At 40.8% G+C, this 22,890-nt stretch overlaps 1 protein-coding gene across 6 annotated transcripts in view; it reads right to left on the bottom strand.

The window, feature by feature from the left end:
* Positions 1 to 22,890, bottom strand: part of LOC134346920 (GRB10-interacting GYF protein 2-like) — a 173,344-nt gene that overhangs the window by 128,067 nt on the left and 22,387 nt on the right. For 5 of the 6 annotated variants that reach the window (XM_063048776.1, XM_063048771.1, XM_063048774.1 and 2 more), the window contains exon 4: positions 10,189 to 10,269. The exons of the other annotated variant lie outside the window; for it this stretch is intronic. The gene's annotated coding sequence lies outside the window, so the exon portion shown is untranslated. The remainder of the gene's footprint in view (positions 1 to 10,188; positions 10,270 to 22,890) is intronic. 6 annotated transcript variants of the gene reach the window in all.

Below are 22,890 nucleotides of genomic sequence, written 5' to 3'. Positions count from 1 at the left end.
AAGGATTGAGTTCTGGCCATTCAAACACACCCACAATTCACCCACATTACAGAACCATAAGCAGACCTGCCAAACAGATGCATCAGCCAGAGGGGAAGTTAAAAATAGTACAAGCCACCTCCCACGTCCCCTCCTCATTAAGTGCTTAACCAGCAGGTAGTAACTCCTTGGTGATAAAGACTTGAAAGTCTTGCATTTAAAATGGGTTCTCTGCTGGGTCTATTGGTCTCGGTCTGATTGGCAATGGGAGGAAGGGAGGGGCAGGAAAAAGAGAAAGTTACTGCAATGAGTTGGTTTGTTGAGGAAGAAAAGCAGGAAGAGAAAATGAGAGCTTGATATCTCACTCCTGCTCAAAAACAAGCTGGCAATTTCTTTAACATGCAATAAATTTCACTCATGAGCATAGTAAGTTATCAATCAAACCAGTTTTTCCAAAAGTGAAATCCAGACTTGGTACCAAACACACCCCCAGGTGAACGCTGAGGAAAAAGGTGAAGTCTGAGGAGTCTCACTTTACCCATACACCAATTAATAGTTCTCTCTGAGAAATAGCTGTTGGTAACAGGCAGCCTCCATTCACTCTCACTGGAATCTCAATGGATTTCAGAGACAAAATAGAGCAGCAATAAACACTGGTTCTCCCAGTTTAAAATGGAACTATGGAAGTTGGACAACAGCTTACTGGTAGTTCAAAAGGAAAGAAATACAACTAAAAACATTTTTAACAACACTTTTTCTGAGGCAAATTGTGGTAAACTATCACTGCAAACAAAGAGGCAAGTGAAGGCAAAGCAGACTCAAGGGATGAACTGTGCTGGTACGATGCAGATACTGTTCAGAGAATTTAGTACCGAACAAACACAAAGTAGGCAAAGACCTCAAAACTAGATACTGCCTTTATGGGAGGAGGAGGAGAAGATAGCAGCGCGACGCAGCGCACAGCAGCCACTCCAGTGAATGTTATCTGTAATCTGTCCAGTAGGGTGCCGTGCACAATCCTGATTTGACGGAGACAGACGTGAGAGCACGGAGGAACATCTGGAGAAACTTCTAAAATGCCTTCTTTGCTGCCGCTGTTACTGTGTGATCCAGAATCTCCGGCGGAGAAAGCCCTGAGTCCTCGGCGTTGCTTGTTGCTCGGCGGCCGGGGTGGGGTTGAAGCGCTCGGCAGAGGATGGTGCTCAGCAGGCTGTATCGGAGGCTCGAAGTTTTCGGACGGACTCAGAGTCGGCTGTGGTCAGGTGCTTCCAATGCATCGGCAGTTGTCGGCGCCTAGAGGTTTACGGCAGGGGGAGTTTCTCCCTTTTGCTGCCTGCTATCGGGAGTCGATTAGAACTTTGAGACTTTTTTTTACCGTGCCCATGGTCTGCTCTTTATCAAATTATGGTATTGCTTTGCACTGCTGTAACTATATGTTATAATTAAGTGGTCCTGTCAGTGGTAGTCTTTGGTTTGTCCTTTTTTTGTGACATCGCTCTAGAGGAAAACTATCATTTCTTAATGCATGCATTTCTAAATGACAATAAATGAGGACTGAGTGTCCTCATAATCTAATCTAATTTCATGAATTCACAGGGAGATGTTCCTCATGTCTCCGCCAACGCAATGTTACAATTCAAATACACCTATACAATTGGTTCCTCATTGATGGGATCTATTGTTAAGTTAGTACAAGGAAGATAGACCAATTCTTATAATATACCCATGATTCTGCTAACCCTTAGTCCTCGAGCTTAATTTTTCTGCCACAGTCTTTGAGACAGATGGTGTTGCTGTTGAAGATGGAGTTAGAGTTAGAATGAGTGATTTGGAAGAATTTTTTTTTGTTTTCAGATGTTTTTATTGTGAAGCAACATCAGTTTAACCACAACCAACAATGTCCTAAAGTACAATGCTTTTTACTTTTCTTTCTGATTCGGAAGAATTCTGATATCCATCCACCTAAAGTGGGTGCGCGGTTGGATCGCTCCAAGTGCTGCACCAATTTGGAGGGGTTGAGAAAGGCTTTGGGCTGAGTGGCGAGGTCTAGGCCCAGAGTGCATCGCTTCGGCGGGACCCAGGTCCCATTGCGTAACACAACCTGGTGCTTGGACAATTTAAAAACCAGCCCAGAAAAGACAGGATGTCAGGACTGGAGCCGAGGGTCGAGTCAATTTCACTCCCTCTCCCATGATGTTCACTCCTTTCACCATGGCTCCAAGGCTGTGAGACTGCTCCAGCTGCTATGCACTTCTTGTGTGCAGGCTTTGTGGAGATTTGCCCTGCTATATGATGAACTGAGACCAAGGCTTTGGGCCTACTCTGGCTGCTCCAGGGATTCGAGCCTTTGGACTCAATTTGGTTCAAGATGCTGTTACTTGCTTCTATTGTTTGCATGATTTGGGTTTTTCCTCTGCGCATTGGGCGTTTGTGTCTTTTTAAAAAAATTGGCTTCTTTCAGGTTTCTTGCTTTATGACTCCCTGCAAGCAGACAAAATCTCAAGGTTGTATAATTTATACATACTTTGAATCCTTTTGAACCACTTGGTTAGTTGAGAAACTGCCCACCTACAACATTTTAACAAACATTTCTCGGCTTAATTCTTACATTAAAAAAGGTGATCACCATGTTACTCAGGGGGAGGGTGCAAATAGTTCCTAGAAAACATTGTATAGCAATTTTCCATAACACAAAAAGTCACATCATCTAAGTGTGCATCAAGAAATTAGAGATCAGAAAAAAAAAATTAAACATTGATTCAAAATTTTATCCTGTATCTCAAATTTTTGGCTGGTGATTTGTGAATTCTGGGAGGCTGAACTTCTGTTACCTGAACAGGTAGGCATAACAACTGTGTGCCCATCACACAACACACTTCAAGAACACCAAGCAGCTAAACAATCCAATGGTGGCCTACTGATCAGTCATGGCTTCATGCCAGGATAACGCTAGAATACAAATTTTGACTGCATTCCAACCAAAGTGGATCTATGTTCCTAGTTCCAATGCACTCTGCTTCCTTACAGCCTTCCAAAATATTCAGAAATTGCTCACAAGCTGCTGTTAAAAATCACTGATCATCAGAACAAGCTTCAGCCCATCAAGCTGAATGCTCATTTGCAAGCACAAGTTACCTCACAGAAGCTCTAAGAATAGGGTTTTCAGTCTGAATTGTTCCTTCACATTATTAGCAACTAACCTTAAAAAGATACCTATAATTCATCAACATCCCATCTCTAACCCCCTTCCCCAATAAGGACAAGCACCATGATAAATTCTATATTATGCAATGAGATCAGAATCTACTTTGTGTTGCAAATACGAGCATTTTGGTGTGCATTAACAGAAGGAGCCCATTCAACACATGACCATGATGCCAAATAAGACTAACAAGACAATTATTTTTTTAAAAATTCACTGAGCATGGCTGATGAAGCCAACATTCATTACGATCCCTTAAAAGAGCTGAAACCTTGGCAAAGTTACTTTCACATTGCTGTTGAGTAGAGTTCCAGCAATGATCATTTCCAATTCAGGATGGAGGGGAACCTACCAGTGGCAGTGCTCCAATAATCTCACTCTCCAGTACTTGGCTCTAAACCTTGAATGTTATGGCACAGAAAGTTTGTAAACTCAGTCAGATCTATCATGGGTACTAGCCTGCCCAGCAGCCAGAACATCTTCAAGGAGCGATGCCTCAAAAAAAGAGAAAGCAGCATCAATCATTAAGGACCCCATTTACTGAGGACATGCCCTCTTCTCATTGTTACCATCAGGGAGGTGATCCAGGAGCCTGAAGGCACACTCTCAACCATTCAGGAACAGCTTCTTGTGTGTATTCGTGCGCACGTGTATGTGCATACGTATCAACTACTCAAGGATCACGACACTGGTGCATTCTTCAGAAAATTAAATTTAGACATTTCCTTCCTTGTCAATACCTTCAACTGCATGGATGCAGTGCCTTAAACACATCACAGCTACAAGATCTGTAAAACTTCAGTATGAGGAATGCCTGCAGTTTGAAAAGCGAGTACTGAAAGCATTATAGTAACTCTCTCAGCACTAATATACCCTCAACAATTTGATTACAAATCAATTTAGCAATAACACAAGAGAGAAGAATAGGGGTAGGGAAGAAACTAAAACCAATCACTTCTAAAGGAACTGGTGGAGAACTATATATGGAAGTTGTCAACTTTGGGGGGACTTCCGGGTCATCAAGGGAATGGCGGCGTAAGGAAAAGGTCTCTCGACAAAAAAGGTAAACTGCCCCAAAATCGAATTTAGACAAATACTTAATATTGCATAACTATATTAATAAAAGGGGCAAGGATGATGTCTAAGAACAAGAATAAAAAGTCCGCTTCGAAGGCCGATAAACATAAAGAGATGCAGCAAGGCGACGGGCCTAGCTCCCCCACGGCAAGCCAGGACGGAGATAATGAGGGGGAATCGGTGACTCTGTCTTTGATTCTCGGAGAGATTCGCGAGTTCCGACAAGATAACAGCAAACAGCTGGAACATATTAAAGGAGAAATAGTAAAAACTAACTCGCGGATAGATGAAGCCGAAGGGAGGATTGTTGGAATTGAAGAGAAGCTACAAGACGCCGAGGAAGTGATAGCAGAAATGCTGAAGCTACAAGACCAGCTCCAGTGGAAACTAATAGATCAAGAAGGCCGCTCGAGAAGGGAAAATGTGAGGATCTACGGAGTTCCCGAAGGAACCGAAGGTAAACCCGGATTGATGATTCCCTTCGTGGAGAAGCTGCTTAGAGAGAACCTTGATATACCGGCCGCAAAAGACCTACAGATAGAAAGGGCTCACCGCGTGTTGGCACCACAGCCTCCGGCAGGCGCCCAGCCCAGATCGATTCTGATCAGATTTCTCAGTTACAGAACGAAGGAAGAGGTGCTTAAAAGAGCATGGCAAAAGAAAGGTTTCATGTGGAACAACTGCAAAATCAGTTTAGACCGCAACTACGCACCGGGGATTCTTGCCAGACGGAAGGAATATACGGAAACACGGAGAGTCCTGAAGGAAAACAACATCAGATTCCAGACCCTGTATCCAGCTCGGCTGAGAGTCTTTTACGACGAAGGGACAAAAACTTACGTTACGGTGGAGGAGGCAACGTTGGACCTGGCGGACCGGGGACTACCTATTAAAGTTATCACCCAACCAGAGTCGCTACTGGAGAGGATTCGGCAGAAGTCGTGGCCGTTAGTGGGGCGAGGACGCTCCACTCAAACCAGAGTGTCAAACTACAAGGAAAAGCTGCAAATATTCAGACGCGAATGTACAGAGAATACAGATTAATTAAGAGAAATGACTGAAAAGAGTAAATCGGACTTAAAAGTAAAATGAAAACTGGTAACTGAAAATAAACTAGGCGGAATAACTTGAATGATAGCAATATGGTCCAGACATAAATAGGAGAAAATTCTCTATGATTATTCAAACTGCTGAGCGCCCTCTAACACAGGGTGAAGATAGAGGTTATCCCTCTGATCTGAGGCGGGTCGGTGCTCAGGCCTCACTGTGGGAAGTCGGGAAAAATTTTCAAATGTTATACGTTCAGAAATGTCTAGGGTGTGGTTATATGTCTTGGTTTACTGTTGAGAAGGGATTGCTTACTGTTTGGTTAGAAAAGGAGAGTTTTTTTTCTACTAGAGAAAAATGCAAACTGAATTGGTAAAAATAATTTCCTATAATGTTAATGGGGTTTTGAATCCAATTAAAAGAAATAAGATTATGTCTAAATTGAAAAAAGAGAGGGCACAAATAGCTTTCCTCCAAGAAACACATATGAGCCAATCTGAACATGGAAAATTAAAAAGAATGGGCTTTAAGCATATATTTTATTCATCGTATAAATTGAGTCACAAAAGAGGGGTAGCTACTTTAATATAAAGTACTCTTAATTATGAACATATTTCAGAGACTAGAGACAAAGAAGGACGGTTTGTAAAAATCACAGGAAGAATAGAAGGTACAGAAATAACATTGCTGAATGTTTATGCTCCTCCAGGTAGTGAATGGTCATTTTATATACACATTTTTGACCTAATGGTCAGTTCTCGAGGGGTAGTAATTTGTGGAGGGGATTTTAATATTAGATTAAATCCTATATTAGATTCTTCAAGAATAGTTACTCAGAATAAACCTCTGACTCGGAAAATGAATTCATTGATGGAGGAGTTGGGAATTATAGATGTCTGGAGGGAATTACACCCTACTAGTAAAGATTATACATATTACTCTTTCCCTCATTCAGCTTATTCAAGGATAGACTATTTCTTTATCTTTAATACAGATAGACTCAGGATAAAAAACTGTAATATTGCAACAATTGATCTGTCGGATCATAGCCCAGTCTCTATGTCTCTAATCCTGGAAAGGAAAATGAGGAAAACACTATGGAGGCTAAACTCACATATACTCAATAACCCAAAAGTAATGGAGAGATTAAGGGAAGAAATCAAAGAATATCTAGACCTTAATGACACCGGAGAAACATCACCAGTGATTTTATGGGATACATTGAAAGCTGTACTGAGAGGGAAAATTATTTCCATTACTACTCACATGAAAAAAATCAATGCACAAAAATTAGCAGACCTTCAAGGAAAATTAAAACAACTTCAAGTTGTAGATAGCAACAAAAGTAATTCAAATCGAAAACAGGAAATTAGGAAATTGCAAAGTGAAATTGATGATATTTATACGTTGGAAACTCAAAGAAATTTTCTTTACCTGAGACAAAAGAATTATGAAGTAGGAGGTAAATCAGATAGATTATTAGCATATAAATTACGAAAACAACAAGCAGACAATACAATTCATAAAATAAAGAATCCAAAGACAAAGCTTGTGGAGAGTACAATAGGGAAAATTCAAGAGAGTTTTGAAACATATTATCGAGAGCTGTACTCCCAACCCCGGGCCCCCAGTGAGCCCTATATAGACAGTGTATTAAATTTTTTAGATCTACCTAAACTTACAGATTTACAAAATGAAAGTTTATTAGAACCAGTAACTGTCAAAGAACTGAACGTGGCCATCTCTAGGTTAAAGGCTGGAAAGTCCCCGGGTTCTAATGGGTTTACCTCAGAGTGGTACAAGTCCCTGAAGACACAGTTAGCCCCATTACTACTTAACACCTTTAATTGGATCTTGCAGAGAGGAGAAACTCCACCTTCCTGGAGAGAAGCGATTATTTCAGTTATTCCTAAAGAGGGTAAAGATAAACTAGAATGTGGCAATTATCAGCCAATTAGTGTTCTTAATTTAGATTACAAACTATTTACATCTATATTAGCGCGCAGATTGGAAAAGCTTTTACCTGGCCTAATCCATTTAGACCAGACTGGATTTATTCAACAAAGACAAACACAGGACAACATAAGGAGAACTCTGCACATATTAGAACAGGTTAATAAGAACGAGACAGAGACAATGGTAGTAGGATTGGACGCTGAGAAAGCTTTTGATTCGGTTAGTTGGGCATTCCTATACAGAGTGTTAGGAAGATTCGGCTTTCAAGAAAAGTTTATTAAAGTAATTCAGACTCTATATGACAGCCCTACAGCCCGAATTAAGATAAATGGGGACCTCTCTGACTCCTTCATTTTAGAGAGAGGCACTAGACAGGGATGCCCAATTTCTCCTCTCCTTTTTGCGATATATATTGAACCACTTGCCCAACTAATAAGACAGAGCGAAATCGTAAAAGGTATCAAGGTGGCAGGGATTGAACAGAAAGTGGCGTTATTCGCAGATGATGTTTTGGTCTATCTGAGTGAACCAGAAAAATCATTTATAGGATTGTTTACACTGTTGGATGACTTTGGGAAAATATCAGGTTATAAAATAAATGTAAAGAAAACGCAGGTTATGTCCCTAAATTATACACCATTCAAAAAATTGCAGGATACATACGATCTTAAGTGGGAAGCTAAATCATTAAAATATTTAGGAATAACCCTGCCGAAGGATCTTTCAACACTGTCACAGGTAAATTATGGGCCATTAATCTCAGAGATAAAAGCAGATATACATAGATGGAATCTTATCCCCTTTTTAAGTTTAAATTCAAGGATAAATACTATAAAAATGAATATTCTTCCTCGGTTATTATATCTTTTCCATACTTTACTGGTGGAGGTGGATGATAATCAATTCAGGGAATGGGACAAATGGATTTCCCGCTTCATTTGGCAAGGAAGGAAACCTAGAATTCGATATAACACCTTACAGTTAGGGAAGGAAGGAGGAGGTATGGTTCTTCCTTGCCTGAGAAATTATTTTTATGCCTCACAGATAACCCCTCTGTTATATTGGTGTAATAGGGAATATAAGGCTAGATGGAAGGAAATAGAATTTGGATTAGTTGACAGTTTTCCTCTTCAGGCCTCAATAGCTGACAAAGGATTGATGGCCCAGTTGGAACAATTTAAAAACAGTTGGATAAATCTTACATTAAAAGTATGGCAGAAGGTGGTTAATTCATGTGGAATTAATAACATGTTAAAACTCTTTAGATGGTGTGCATATGATACCAAATTCCTTCCCAACAGAGGAGCTAAAAGATTTGAGCTATGGATAAAGAAAGGTCTTACAACCTACCTCTCATTTATAGATAAGAGTATTACAAAGTTTCCAAATCCTGCAGGACAAACATGGCCTAGAACATAATGACTTTTTTAGGTATCTTCAAATACGAAACTATGTTAACCAGAGTTGTAGATATACAGACCTATCAACAGTAGAATTAGAATTTTTCAAGATTCTGAATTTCGGCTTGCAGTTCAATACCTAGTAAATCAGTTTCTCGCCTATATAATGCACTCTCCCATGCTAAAAATGTAAATACACTGTATATTAAAGAGAAGTGGGAGAAAGAAGCGGGGTTGGTACTTTCAGAGGAGGCTTGGGGGAAAATCTGCAGCTTTCAATGGTCCTCGACTAATTCTTTGACTTGGAGAGAACATTGTTGGAAAAACATTATAAGATACTTCAAGACCCCATATCAGGAAAAATATAAAGATACAAGTGTGATGTGTTGGAGAAGGTGCGGCTCCAAGGAGGCAAATCATTTTCATATTTTCTGGGATTGCCCTAAATTAAGTCTATTTTGGGAAGATATACATAGAACATTAGTTAAGGTACTTAGGTCCCAGATACCTCTGAACTTTGAGACGCTCTATTTGGGGCATGTATTGTTCCTTGAACAGAAGGAAGATATAAAGTTGCTGCAGGCCCTCTTAGCGGCAAGTAAGAAATCAATCACTAGAAAATGGCTAAATCCAATACCACCTACATTAGAAGATTGGTACGAAATTATCTTGGAAATATTTAAAATGGAAAAGTTGACTTACTCCCTGAGAACTCAAAAAGAAACATTTTATCAAATCTGGAATAAATGGATTGAATATATAACCCCAATGCGAGCAGACTTTAGATGACTCTCCTAATGATTTATATTGCTCTTCTCATCAACACAGTAATATTGCTAACGTAAGCACCCCTAGTCTAAATGTTTGTGTTTTTTTTGGAAAATAGAGAATTAACACAAGTAAAGGGAAAGATTTGGGAAAGGGATAAAAAAAAAATGAAAAAATTTAGTAAATAAGTACATAGGGATTGGATAATTATGTCTGCGGGCAGGAACAAGCACGAACAAATTGGGATATAAACACCTACAATGGTTGTTATATAGGCTCTGATGCAACATTTTGGACCAGTGGAAATGGACCAGAAGGGTTGTATGGAAACTATTATTACCATTTTTCTTAACAACTAATTTCATTACTTAGCCTAATAGGTTAGATTTACCACAGTACATAATTATCTATTTAAATGTTTATTTTCCTTTTATATCATCTCAATGTGTACTTAAGAATGTATAAATAATTGTAGTTTTATACATATAAAAAAATGGAAAAGGTTATATGTGTGAAAAAAGTACATGATAATTGTGAATTCCTTATCCAAATAAAAATAAAATTTAAAAAAAAGGAAGTTGTCAAATTTGACTACATGCCTAAAGGAGAGTGAGCCATGTGGCAGAAGGCTTAAGCAACGTAAATGCAGATTTCCATTGAAATTTGTAACTGACACAATGCTAAAAAGAATATTGTGGAACAATGGCAAGGCAAATCAGCTCTCTCTTTCAAAAGGAAAGAATTTAAATCCATACTCACACAATCTCCCCCAGAGGCTCAGCTGGATTTTTTTTGTCAGTTAGGATGGCGATAGGGATACTACAATTGGTCTCAGTATCACTGGGTAGGAGAAAGACAAAAAAATTGACAACAGGACAATAAGCAACTCCAAATAAGCAGATTGTTGGTTGGCAATGAAACATCATGTGAAGCATCTATTTTTTTGGAACAGAGAAGGCCAACTCGGCTGCAAACAATTATAAACATTTTGGATAAGAATTAATAAAATGCGGAAATTACTGCTATTTTAAGATTCAAAGGATATATTCACCAGGACCTTCAAAAGTGAAATCACATAACAGAAGAGTCAAAAGTCATAGTATTCTTTGCTTTATAAAAAGTGAAGAAATTATTTTTCTTGAATAACCAATAGAAATCATTACGTGTAATAATGTAACACTCCCATTATTTACTCTATACTATAGAACAGGGGTTCCCAACTTCTTTTAAGCCATGGACCCATACTAATAACTGAGGGGGTCCCTGCTCTACAAGGATCTTGAGAACATGGGTCAGGCAATACCAATGTTGCAACAAAATGTAGAAAACTTTTAAAGGTAGGCATGGGTGCTAAAAATTGACACTGGCTCTGTTAATCCCAGTAGTGAATAGTTTGGGAAATATTTGGAACAAATTGAATTTCAAACAAAAATTCTACCAAGTTCAATTTCCTAACAAAAACGGTAAGATAGTTAAACATCTCAAAAAGTAATAAACTATATAGGGAAAATGGATAGTTCTTCCACACATACAGCAGAGATGAGAAAAGCTGAACATAATATCAGTATCTTCCAAAGTCCAACACTACACCCCCGTCATGAGTGTAAACTGGTAAATCTGGTCAACTCTGCTGAAGCTGTATAGGCCAATCCCCTGCACAATGGGAAGTGCTGATGAACTCCAACCATAACATCTACTTCAGAGAACAATGAAGATGGGAGGTCATCGAATGGCCAATGATTGACTGGGAGCTAATGGCACATGTAATTAAAATTACCAGTACGCCCGCAGCTACTCAATGATGTGCCAATTTGAGGATCCAACCACAGTATCTACTAACACTCAACTACTAAGAGCTGCCACTCAAATGTAAAAATGCAATGCAATCCATACTAGTCGAGTGGCAAAGCAAAAAGGAGTTGGTGACCAGTTAAAAAGAGCAGCTAAGAAAATAGCTGTTGCCACCTGTCTGAAACAGACTTTGTTAGAACTTTGATGTGTGTTGCTTGAATTTCCAGCATCTGCAGAATTCCTGTTGTTTTTGTTAGAAGTTTTTTGGTTTCACTGCTGGCCTAGTACTAACCAAACTGCTGGACTTGTGATAAAAATACACATGTAACATGCAATTTCCCATGCAATGACCATCAATCTTGAACAAGAATTTCTTCCACTGATATTCTTACTGGTTGATAAATTTATGACAAACCTCCTGCCCATTTTGTAATTTAGCAGTAAGATCATACTCAAAGTGAACCTTGTAGCACTGAACTCCAGTGCTTTCAGCCCCCCCATTTCACCCAGGTCAGCTCTACCATTCAACAGTAGCTTAGCCCATGCCTTATCGGCTATAGCTAACATTATAAAGTATTGACCATGATAAGTCCTCCTAGAATATCTCAATGGGATAATTTCCCATACTAAACTTGACCTACAGACACCAACCTCTCCCTGTACTCCATACATGTTGAGATCATATTCATTACAATTAAGTGATTACTAACTTATAATTGCCTTTATTGAATTGCTGAACATTAAAATCTGCCTGAAGAACCTACGTTATTTTTGCTGTCACAGAAATCCCTTAAATACTCCAAAGCCAATACTTCCATGAATTCACTGCTCATGAACAGTAGTTAGTAACAGCAATGTTAACTGATAAATCAAGTTAATCCAGTACCAGCTTTCCTCGAGTCCTACAATTTAGAAAGATTACAACCCTTCATCACCATGCGGGCAACTGATGCTTAAGCACTGGAATGTTATAATAGCTATAACACACGACCGTAAGAAATGCAAGTAATTTGGCCTTGCATGCCTGCTTTCCATTCAGTACTATCAAGGCTAATTTTTTTGTATCATTTTCATTTGCTTGCACTAATGCCGCATCCTTCAATTCTACAATATTTAAAAATCTATGAATGCCATTTATCTATTCAGTGATTCGGTCTCAAGAGTTCGTTTGGATAACACATCTTCTGTCTGGGTGAACAAACATACTTTCTCCTTGCTGTCCTGAATGGCTGTTATGAGAATGTTTACTTGACGGTCGAAAGCCACTTCTATCGTGCGGGTTATCGAGTGGCCGGTTTGACGTATACAGCAGCTGTTTCCCAATGGTTGCCTTGTGTGCCATGTTTCCATCACCTCGGGGTACAAGAATAGCACATGCAGAAGGCTCGCTCTCCCCTTTTGTTCCCTGGATGCACTTCACATTGAGGTTGGGACCAGTGCTGAAGAACCATCGGGAAAGTATGCTCCAGACCTTGAAGGCCCGAACACACTCTTACCTAAGTATCTGTTTGTTGAATATTTAGTTTTGTACTTAGATGTTTGGCTGAATCTATTACTGTTTGTAAATAAATGATGAGAAACATAGAAACATAGAAAATAGGTGCAGGAGTAGGCCATTCAGCCCTTCGAGCCTGCACCGCCATTTATTATGATCATGGTTGATCATCCAACTCAGAATCCCGCCCCAGCCTTCCCTCCATACCCCCTGATCCCTGTAGCCACAAGGGCCATATCTAACTCCCTCTTAAATATAGCCAGTGACTGGCCTTAACTGTTTCCTGTGGCAGAGAATTCCACAGATTCACCACTCTCTGTGTGAAGAAGTTTTTCCTAATCTCAGTCCTAAAAGGCTTCCCCTTTATCCTCAAACTGTGACCCCTTGTTCTGGACTTCCTCAACATCAGGAACAATCTTCCTGCATCAAGCCTGTCCAATCCCTTTAGGATTTTATACGTTTCAATCAGATCCCCCCTCAATCTTCTAAATTCCAACGAGTACAAGCCCAGTTCATCCAGTCTTTCTTCATATGAAAGTCCTGCCATCCCAGGAATCAATCTGGTGAACCTTCTTTGTACTCCCTCTATGGCAAGGATATCTTTCCTCAGATTAGGGGACCAAAACTGCACACAATACTCCAGGTGTGGTCTCACCAAGGCCTTGTACAACTGCAGTAGTACCTCCCTGCTCCTGTACTCGAATCCTCTCGCTATAAATGCCAGCATACCATTCGCCTTTTTCACCGCCTGCTGTACCTGCATACCCACTTTCAATGACTGGTGTATAATGACACCCAGGTCTCGTTGCACCTCCCCTTTTCCTAATCGGCCACCATTCAGATAATAATCTGTTTTCCTATTTTTGCCACCAAAGTGGATAACTTCACATTTATCCACATTAAATTGCATCTGCTATGAATTTGCCCACTCACCCAACCCATCCAAGTCACTCTGCATCCTCTTAGCATCCTCCTCACAGCTAACACTGCCACCCAGCTTCGTGTCATCCGCAAATTTGGAGATGCTGCATTTAATTCCCTCATCCAAGTCATTAATATATACAACTGGGATCCCAGCACTGAGCCTTGCGGTACCCCACTCGTCACCGCCTGCCATTCTGAGAAGGTCCCGTTTATTCCCACTCTTTGCTTCCTGTCTGCTAACCAATTCTCTATCCACATCAATACCTTACCCCCAATACCGTGTGCTTTAAGTTTGCACACTAATCTCCTGTGTGGGACCTTGTCAAAAGCCTTTTGAAAATCCAAATATACCACATTCACTGGTTCTTCCCTATCCACTCTACTGGTTACATCCTCAAAAACTTCTATGAGATTCGTCAGACATGATTTTCCTTTCACAAATCCATGCTGACTTTGTCCGATGATTTCACCGCTTTCCAAATGTGCTGTTATCACATCTTTGATAACTGACTCCAGCAGTTTCCCCACCACCGATGTTAGGCTAACCGGTCTATAATTCCCCAGTTTCTCTCTCCCTCCTTTTTTAAAAAGTGGGGTTACATTAGCCACCCTCCAATCCTCAGGAACCAGTCCAGAATCTAACAAGTTTTGAAAAATTATCACTAATGCATCCACTATTTCTTGGGCTACTTCCTTAAGCACTCTAGGATGCAGACCATCTGGCCCTGGGGATTTATCTGCCTTCAATCTCTTCAATTTACCTAACACCACTTCCCTACTAACAAGTATTTCACTCAGTTCCTCCATCTCACTGGACCCTCTGTCCCCTACTATTTCTGGAAGATTATTTATGTCCTCCTTAGTGAAGACAGAACCAAAGTAATTATTCAATTGGTCTGCCATGTCCTTGCTCCCCATAATCAATTCATCTGTTTCTGTCTGTAGGGGACCTACATTTGTCTTTACCAGTCTTTTCCTTTTTACATACCTATGAAAGCTTTTACAGTCAGTTTTTATGTTCCCTGCCAGTTTTCTCTCATAATCTTTTTTCCCCTTCCTAATTAAGCCCTTTGTCCTCCTCTGCTGAACTCTGAATTTCTCCCGGTCCTCAGGTGAGCCACTTTCTCTGGCTAATTTGTATGCTTCTTCTTTGGAATTGATACTATCCCTAATTTCTCTTGTCAGCCACGGGTGCACTACCTTCCTTGATTTATTCTTTTGCCAAACTGGGATGAACAATTGTTGTAGTTCATCCATGCAACCTTTAAATGCTTGCCATTGCATATCCACCGTCAATCCTTTAAGTGTCATTTGCCAGTCTATCTCAGCTAATTCACGTCTCATACCTTCAAAGTTACCCCTCTTTAAGTTCAGAACCTTTGTTTCTGAATTAACTATGTCACTCTCCATCTTAATGAAGAATTCCACCAGATTATGGTCACTCTTACCCAAGGGGCCTCTCACGACAAGATTGCTAATTAACCCTTCCTCATTGCTCAAAACCCAGTCCAGAATAGCCTGCTCTCCAGTTGGTTCCTCGACATGTTGGTTCAAAAAACCATCCCGCATACATTCCAAGAAATCCTCTTCCTCAGCACCTTTACCAATTTGGTTCACCCAATCTACATGTAGATTGAAGTCACCCATTATAACTGCTGTTCCTTTATTGCACACATTTCTAATTTCCTGTTTAATACCATCTCCGACCTTACTACTACTGTTAGGTGGCCTGTACGCAACTCCCACCAGCGTCTTCTGCCCCTTAGTGTTACGCAGCTCTACCCATATCGATTCCACATCTTCCCGGCTTATGTCCTTCCTTTCTATTGCGTTAATCTCTTCTTTAACCAGCAACGCCACCCCACCTCCCCTTCCTTTATGTCTATCCCTCCTGAATATTGAATATCCCTGAACGTTGAGCTCCCATCCTTGGTCACCCTGGAGCCATGTCTCTGTGATCCCAACTATATCATAATCATTAATAACAATCTGCACTTTCAATTCATCCACCTTATTACGAATGCTCCTTGCATTGACACACAAAGCCTTCAGGCGCTCTTTTACAACTCTCTTAGCCCTTATACAATTATGTTGAAAAGTGGCCCTTTTTAATGCTTGCCCTGGATTTGTCGGCCTGCCACTTTTACTCTTCTCCTTAGTACTTTTTGCTTCTACCCTCACTTTACACCCCTCTGTCTCTCTGCACTGGTTCCCATCCCCCTGTTGTGAACTAACCTCCTCACGCCTAGCCTCTTTAATTTGATTCCCACCCCCCAACCATTCTAGTTTAGAGTCACCTCAGTAGCCCTCGCTAATCTCCCTGCCAGGATATTGGTCCCCCTAGGATTCAAGTGTAACCCGTCCTTTTTGTACAGGTCACGCCTGCGCCAAAAGAGGTCCCAATGATCCAAAAACTTGAATCCCTGCCCCCTGCTCCAATCCCTCAGCCATGCATTTATCCTCCACCTCATCGCATTCCTACTCTCACTGTCGCGTGGCACAGGCAGTAATCCCGAGATTACTACCTTTGCGGTCCTTTTTCTCAACTCCCTTCCTAGCTCCCTATATTCTCCTTTCAGGACCTCATCTCTTTTCCTACCTATGTCATTGGTACCTATATGTACCACGACCTCTGGCTCCTCACCCTCCCACTTCAGGATATCTTGGACACGATCAGAAATATCCCGGACCCTGGCACCAGGGAGGCGAACTACCATCCGGGTCTCTGGACTGCGTCCACAGAATCGCCTATCTGACCCCCTTACTATCGAGTCCCCTATCACAACTGCCCTCCTCTTCCTTGCCCTACCCTTCTGAGCTACAGGGCCAGACTCTGTGCTGTAGGCACGGCCACTGTCGCTTCCCCCGGGTAAGCTGTTCCCCCCAACAGTACTCAAACAGGAGTACCTATTGTTAAGGGGCACAGCCACCGGGGTACTCCCTATTACCTGACTCTTCCCCTTCCCTCTCCTAACCGTGACCCACTTGTCTGCCTCCTGTGGCCCCGGCGTGACCACCTGCCTGCAACTCCTCTCTATCAACTCCTCACTCTCCCTGACCAGACGAAGGTCATCGAGCTTCGATGACTATTAATATGCTTATTCATAATCAGTGTCTTCTGTCTCACTCACCAAACCTGTGAACCTGCTTCTACACTACAAGGGCCATTCCTTATTTTGCAACTGCAACCCTACCACCACTCTCATCAATGCAATCACATATCACTCTTCTGAACATCAGAAGGCAACCCCAGTCTATTCTCTCATAACAAGTCTGCCTCCCCAGAAAGGAACCTGGAGAATCTTAGCTGCATCTTCTATGCCTGTACCGGTGGTACAGTGACATCCACACCAGACTTCAGAACGAGGGGTCCCTGGTTCAAATCCAGCCCGCTAGCAACTCTGCCTCGTAAAACAAATGTACAGAAACAGCAAGGTTGCCACCCAACGTCCCAAACTGGGATGGGGGTCTTTCCTTAGTCAGAAGTCCAGCCAGGTTCCCAATATTCCAGTTGCAGTCTTTCTTCTCTGTATGTAACCAGGCAACATCTTTTATACTCATTCTTCTTGCAGTGAAAGACAACGTCCTGCTTCCTTGCTGAATCGGAATATAGACAACCCTCCCATCCCTACAATAAGGAGGTGGCATTCTGAGAAAACAGAGCATATCACTAATTTCCAAGAGTTGCAGTAGAGTCACCTGCATGCATATCATTTCACAAGAATTAAAGTTATAACATTTTCCTCCTGTAAATTCTCTAACAGTGAATTCTATTCTGTAGCTCAAATTTCTGGGGAGTGATTTGTGAATGATGCAAGGGCAAATTTCTGCTACAAAAAGGAAGTAATGCAGAGCGTCCTGTATTTACTCTCGGTGATTCATACACAAAGATACCAAAGCTCAGTTGAATACCAATTCCTTTTAATCCTGCATTTAAAAATATTCAGACAAAACAGTTTCCTAAGATTTCCTGCCTCCTACACTTACGCAGAAAAACTGTTCATGTTATGGTAAAGTTACTAACATATTTGGAACTGTTCTATGAGTCATGAAAATGATTTTAAATATTTTGTTGACCCAAGCACATGGACTGTTCAGGAAAAAAAATGAACCCAAACACCAGATCATTTTATATCCATAGCTTAACTATGACACACAACCACACAACTAAAAGTTAACCCACTGCAAATAAACCTGCTCTATTATCTTCAAACACGAGGAAATCTGCAGATGCTGGAAATTCAAGCAATACACATAAAAAATACTGGTGAACGCAGCAGGCCAGGGTCTCAGCCCTAACCGTCAACTGTACCTCTTCCTATAGATGCTGCCTGGCCTGCTGCATTCACCAGCATTTTTTTAATGTGTGTTGTATTATCTTCAAAATTGTACCAGCATTAGAAGCACAAAGACGAAAGTGTGCATTTTACTTAAGCTTTTGAGCTTTTCCTTTTTGTAGATTCAGGGTAAAAAATGTCAAGATGCTTTACTAGAACTCAACCAAAATTTGAGAACTTATTGAATGCTAATCAACTGAAGCTACCTGGCACAAATTATCTGAATGAACACATCAGGCACCAATTCAATGGCTTTGCAACATGTGCAAAGATCACACTACGATTTGTAATTTGTTACCATATAACCACAAAACAATTACAGCACTGAAACAGGCCATCTCAGCCCTTCTAGTCCATGTCGAACTCTTACCCTCACCTAGTCCCACCAACCTGCACTCAGCCCATAACCCTCCATTCCTTTCCTGTCCATATAGCTGTCCAATTTAACTTTAAATGACAACATCAAACCTGCCTCAACCACTTCTGCTGGAAGCTCGTTCCACACAGCTACCACTCTCTGAGTAAAGAAGTTCCCCCTCATGTTACCCCTAAACTTTTGCCCTTTAACTCTCAACTCATGTCCTCATTTGAATCTCCTCCACTCTCAATGGAAAAAGTTAACTCTATCTATCCCCCTCAATTTTAAATACCTCTATCAGGTTTCCCCCTCAACCTTCTACGTTCCAAAGAATAAAGACCCAACTTGTTCAACCTTTCTCTAACTTAGGTGAGGAAACCCAGTTAACATTCCAGTAAATCTTCTCTGTACTCTCTATTTTGTTGACATCTTTCCTATAATTCGGTGACCAAAACTGTACACAATACTCCAAATTTGGCTTCACTAATGCCTTGTACAATTTCAACATTACATCCCAACTCCTGTACTCAATGCTCTAATTTATAAAGGCCAGCATACCAAAAGCTTTCTTCACCACCCTATCCACATGAGATTCCACCTTCAGGGAACTATGCACCATTATTCCTAGATCTCTCTGTTCCACTGCATTCTTCAATGCCCTACCATTTACCATGTATGTCCTATTTTGATTAGTCCTACCAAAATGTAGCACCTCACATTTATCAGCATTAAACTCCATGTCATCTTTCAGCCCAATCTTCTAATTGGCCTAAATCTCTCTGCAAGCTTTGAAAACCTACTTCATTATCCACAACTCCACTTATCTTAGCATCATATGCATACTTACTCATCCAATTTACCACCCCATCATCCAGATCATGAATGTATATGATAAATAACATTGGACCCAGTACAGATCCCTGAGGCACACCACTAGTCACCGGCCTCCAATCTGACAAACAGTTATCCACCACCACTCTCTGGCATCTCCCATCCAGCCACTGCTGAATCCATTTTACTACTTCAATATTAATACCTAACAATTAAAATCTTCCTAACCAACCTTCCATGTGGGACCTTGTCAAAGGCCTTACTGAAGTCCATATAGACAACATCCACCGCTTTACCCTCGTAACTTTCCTAGTAACCTCTGTTACTGTACATCCAAAAGGTTACAACTCCCAAATCAGAACGTGGGCATCATGGTAGTGAGGAATATACCACATGCATAGTACTGTTCTTATTCTACTGACCAAGATTTGACATTTCATACAAAACCAAAGTGAAAAGGCCAAAGATTCTCTAGATTTGTGTCCACTATACCTTGTATCACCACATTGTACAACCAGCTGCATTTGTGGTTTGAAGGTCAGTGGGGTTTGAGGTGACTTACTATGGAAATCCATTAAAACCACAGCTGTTCTAAATAATTTCAGGTACTTCTGCTATAATATATTTCTATAAAGTAAATTGGTTTTATTACAAATGAATAGGGAACACTATTAGCATAATCATGGCTGCACTGGTCGAATAAGATTGCAATTGGGTAAACCAGCTTAAATCTAAACTTTAAAAGCAACTCACATCAAAGCTGCTGCCTGACCTGCTGCATTCACCAGCAACTTTGATGTGTGTTGCTTGAATTTCCAGCATCTGCAGAATTCCTCGTGTTTGCGTTTAAAAGCAACTATAGCCTGTTTGGTTGTATCTTTCTACAACGCAAAGTTTCCAAGGAATACAACAATCAACATCAGCAAAACTAGAGAACTGATTGTGAACTTCAGAATGGGTAAGATGAGGGAACACGCACCAGTCCTCAGAGGAATCAGAAGTGGAGAGAGCCAGCAATATCAAGTTCCTGGGTGTCAGTATCTCCGAGGAACTAACATGGACCCAACATACTGATGCAGCTACAAGGAAGGCACAACAGTGGTTATACTTCATTAGGAGTTTGAGGAGATTTGGTATGTCACCCAAAACACTTGAAAATTTCTGCAGGTATACCATGGAGAGCATTCTTAACTGGCTGCATCACTGTCTGGTGGTGGTGGTGGTTGGGGGAGGGGGCGGGGGGGAGGGTGTGGTTTGTGACTACACAGGATCGAAGTAAGCTACAGAGAGTAATAAACTTAGTCAGCTCCATCATAGTATCCAGGACATCTTCCAAGGACCGATGCCTCGAAAAGACAGCATCCGTCATTAAGGACCCCCCCATCACCCAGGTCATGCTCTTCTCATTGCTACCATCAGGAAGAAGGTACAGAAGCCTGAATGATTCAGGAACAGCTTCTTCCCCTCTGCCATCCAATTTCTGAATGGACATTGAACCCATGAACACCACCTCGCTACTTCTTTGTTTCTATTTTTGCATCAGTTATTTAACTATATATATATCTAACACAAATTTCAGCAAATATATTATATATACCTACTTGCTGTACCTCATGTTTTTCTTCTGTTATTATGTATTGGATTGTACTGCTGCAAAGACGAATTTCACAATATATGCTGGTGATATTAAACCTGATTCTGAATCACTTTATAGCGTAACTGCAAGTGGCCCCCATTTTCTGAACGTTCGCTTTACAACACCTCGCTATTACAAAAGACCTACATTAGTTACCTGTTTTCGCTAACACAAGGTGTTTTCACTGTTACGAAAAAAGGCAGCGTGCGCCCGAGCAGCCAAGCTCTTCCCCCAGAACTGCATTCTGGCCGCCATTGCTTAAACATGTGCTTTATCTCGATTTATTTTGTGCATCTGTTAGCAAGATGAGTTCTAAGGTATCAGAAAAGCCTAAAAGAGCTCGTAAGGGTGTTACACTTAGCGTAAAAATAGACATAATTAAGCGTTTCGATCATAGTGAACGAAGCAAGGACATTGTTCGCGCGTTGAACTTGCCTGCATCCACCATTCGCACTATTTATACGCAGAGAGAAATGGCGTTTAGTTATTCACATAAGTGTTTAACTGTGACGAAACTACAATTTATTGGAAAAAATTGCTAAGCAAGACATGTATTTCGATAGAAGAAAAGCAGGCTAAGGGACACAAGGCATCGAAAGACAGGTTTACCCTAATGCCTATTAACGCCATTGGTGATGCTGCCCTTAAGCCTCTACTAGTGTACCATTCAGAAAATCCAAGGGCACTTAAAGGTGTTGATAAGAAATCGCTTGTTGATAAGAAATCGCTTCCCATTGTGTCCCGTTCACATCCAAGTGGTTGGAATACCAAAGTGCTTTTTTCTGAGTACATAAGTAGATACGTTAGTCCTTTTGTTGAAAAATACTATAAAGAAAATAACCTCTATAGTAGGTGTCTTATGATTGTCAATAATTGTGCTGCTCATCCACCTGGCATTACCAAGTATGGCGGTAACATTCGTGTTGCGTTCTTACCGCCAAATACGATGTCATTGCTGCAGCTGCGCGACCAAGGCCTAATAGCCACAATTAAGGCTTACTATACGCAAAATGTGATGCGTTTTATTGTAAGTACCACTGACAGAGGGGGTAACTCCAAAGTGTCTTTGCGAGAGATCTGGAAAGAATACAATATAAAATTGGCAATCGCCAACATTGAAGATGCTCTCAAAAGGCTAACAGTCTCGATGAGAAATGGCCTTTGGAGGAAACTGTGTCCCAAAGCAGTGAACGATTTTAAAGGCTTTGTACCATCAACAATAAACACGGCAATAGTGAGTTTGGCTACTGTACATACATTATTTCTACTTTATATAGGCTGTGCATTTTTATGCATTATATGGTATGATTTGGCAGCTTCATAGCTTAAAGGTTGCTGCAGAGAGTGTTTCTGCCGAAAGCGCTTGTGCCGAGAGTGCTGCCGTGAGATTTTCGCTGCACTAGACAGAGCTGAAAAGTATTTCTACTTTATATAGGCTGTGTATTTTATGCGTTATTTGGTATGATTTGGCAGCTTCATAGCTTAAAGGTTACTGGAGAGAGTGCTTCTGCCCAGAGTGCCTCCGCCGACAGTGCTGCTGAGAAATTTTCGCTGCACTAGACAGTGCTGAAAAGTATTTCTACTTTATATAGGCTGTGTATTTATCATATCATTCCTGCTTTTACTATATGTTACTGTTATTTTAGGTTTTGTGTTATTTGGCATGATTCTGTAGGGTATTTTTTGGGTCTGGGAACGCTCAAAATTTTTTCCCATATTAATAAATGGTAATTCCCCATTCACTTTACGACATTCCGGCTTACAAATCATTTCACAGGAACGCTCTACCTTCGGATAGTGGGGGAAACCTGCACTTGTACTTGTTAGGCTTTGCAGAATAACCACAAACTTAACCCCTTATTATGTTGTGCCATCTTGGAAACATTCTGGATCATTTTTCCTTAATAAATAAATGAATGAAAAAGTATATATTGTTAAGTTATTTCTTTATTTGGGTTCTCTTTACTAATTTTAGGGCTTGCATGAAGGTCTGATCACATTTTAGATCATATTTATGCAGGAATAGAAAAAGTTCTAAAGGGTTCACAAACTTTCTACCACCACTGTATGACTGTGCAACTGGATGTTA

The sequence above is a fragment of the Mobula hypostoma genome, chromosome 5 (genome assembly GCF_963921235.1).
Source record: "Mobula hypostoma chromosome 5, sMobHyp1.1, whole genome shotgun sequence".
Lineage (NCBI taxonomy): Eukaryota > Metazoa > Chordata > Chondrichthyes > Myliobatiformes > Myliobatidae > Mobula > Mobula hypostoma.
The sequence above is the reverse complement of the archived record's forward strand: the minus strand, read 5'-3'. Positions and strand labels throughout refer to the sequence as shown.